The sequence below is a fragment of the Anolis sagrei genome, chromosome 2, assembly GCF_037176765.1.
Source record: "Anolis sagrei isolate rAnoSag1 chromosome 2, rAnoSag1.mat, whole genome shotgun sequence".
NCBI classification, from domain to species: Eukaryota; Metazoa; Chordata; class Lepidosauria; order Squamata; family Dactyloidae; genus Anolis; species Anolis sagrei.
The window spans coordinates 127,301,440-127,303,970 of NC_090022.1; positions in this window are offsets into that span (position 1 = coordinate 127,301,440).

Sequence of the window (2,531 nt, forward strand, 5' to 3'; positions counted from 1 at the left end):
TTCAGTGTCTGATTTGAATTGGTTCCTCATCATTCCTAAACCTTTTACATTATTCCTGAGTGTCTGGAAGACTATATCTCCCCAATAGAACCTGCCAGGGCTTTAAAATATACAGGAGGAAGCTTTCTCTCAGGTTCCCTTAGTGAGGACACACAGAGAGAGGCTTTTCAGTGATGCTTTTCACTCTTTGGCGTGCCATACAGGAGGCCAGCCTCCTCCCTGCTTTCCTTGTGTCTTCAGGCAATGACCTTTTTGTTTAAGCTAGTTTTAATGCACAAGCAGGAAAGATTTTTATTGGCTTGAATTAAAAGAAAACTTCCACGTATATTTCAAATGATTTTATACTGTTTAATGCGATATTTTTAAAGTGTTTATTGTTAAGATTGTTATTTTCTGTATAAGACACTTTAGGGTCTGCTCTGGTGAGAAAGGGGGCATGAAAATGACATAAATAATAAACAAACTGGAAGAGCTATTTTTACTCTCTTCAGTTTTGAATCAATGTCCTTCACCCTACATCCCTTAATGCAAAGTTGCCTATCAACTTATGGTGACCCCATAAAATTCAGGTTTAATATCCCTTATCCATAATGCTTGAGACCAGAAGTAAGCTGTATTATGGGTTGTTAAGGGTTTTTAAAAAGATTTTGAAATATAAAAGGGCATAGGGCAGCAGCAGAGATGGTAGTAAACCCTGGTTGTCAAATATGCATTCTTTGGGCTCCCTCTCCCATTTCTTGGTAGAGAATAGAAGCAAGAGGGAAGAAGAAGGCGTGGCCAAATTCATCTTGCCTAAAGTAGAACCTTGCACCAAACAAAAGCCAACCCTTCTCCTTTCTCTTCTGCTTCCATCAGCAGTTACCAGTCAGGGTCTTTCTTACACAAGAACTTTTTGACTGTAAACTCAGTACTTGCAGCCCAGTTCTGTGTTGCTGTTTTTGTTCATTTGGCTGGCGAGAGATGCAAGGATCTGAAATTATGGCAAGTATAATTCCCATCATTTCACAGATCCTGTATCTGTCTATAACCTCACAAGTGCATGCTGTAGCTCCAAAAGTTTAGGATTTTGGAGCATTCTAGAATTCTGGATAATAATACGTAATAATAATAATAATAATAATAATTATTATTATTATTATTATTTATGTGTACCCCGACCCATCTCCCCAAGGGGATAAGTGATAGTTGACCTGCATTACAGTAGATGGGAGATTTGACTGATTTGGTAAACAAAAGGGGAAACTACAAATACACAGAATAGTCTTTGGAGGGGATGTAGGAGCAAGTGGAAGAGATGACTGTCAAGTTACACTGCAAGAATCCTTCAAGCCTGTTGCATTATTGGCAGCAAAAAAATATTGATCATCAAGGAATCTCCTATCATCCCTCCAAATTTGCAGGTTAAACATTTATGTATTTGATTATTTGCAGGCTACAGCTGTTGCCCTATAAGCCAACAAAAATGTATTGCCTGACGTTGACCTAGAAAGGCCTAAAATATTCTCTCTTAAATTGCTTTGCAATTTTTATTTAAATTTGTGTTTTTCCACTTTTGTTGCATTGTGCACATTTAGGGAGGTTACAGGTATGTGCTAAATGTTTTTATTCTATGTCTGTTCTGTGTTATGGGGGTGGGGGGATATAACAAAGGAAGGAATAAGTGGTTTTTGTTTTTTTTTAGTAATCTTTATTAAAAAAAATTGAGACATACACTTTACATTTCTGACAAATAGACATTGCGAGTCTTATAAATGAAACAGACTGGGCAGTGAGGGTGGGGGGGGGGGAGTGTAAGGGGAGGGTGAGAGAGAGAGAGAGAGAGAGAGGAAAAGTGTTCAACACACACTTACAGATTACAACATGGTGAAACAGTAGAAATACAATTATCTTTAGGACTTCCTCAATATTCCACAGGGTCTTATAATCTTAAGTGCTTGCAATTTATTGCCCTTTGTTAAATTTCGGTTACTGTCTAAAGGAAGGAATAAGTGTTGAAGATTTTCTTTGGACTTGAGTGGAATTTTAGGGACACAATCCTACACACAAGTTACAAGTGCCCCTCATAACCACTATGTATTTTTGTTTTTCAAGAGTGTAGATCTGAAGGATCTTCCCCATTAGAGTAGCCCATTGAAAGCAGGATGATGTATCTGGTTTTCTTCCTACATCTCATGAAAAATGCATATGTACACTTGTCATTAGCCAACGTCTGAAGTCACATGATCAAGATGAGCCTGGTTATGAAATAAAGTCCATGATTTTTAAAATGTTTAATATTTGTATGGGAGATTGCCAACAACTTCTAAGTGTTGCAGGCTATATTTCAGAGGAAGGAACTGGCAAGACCACATCTGAGGAAATCTTTGGCTTAGAAAGTCATGAGATTGCCTTAATTCGACAGTCAACTTGAAGGCACATAACACACTTCAGGAAAAGGTGTATATTGTATGCATTGATTTCTGAAGGTCCACATGAGTTTACAAAGCAGACTTTTTGATTGTGTAGTGATGACAAAATCCATTGCAACAATT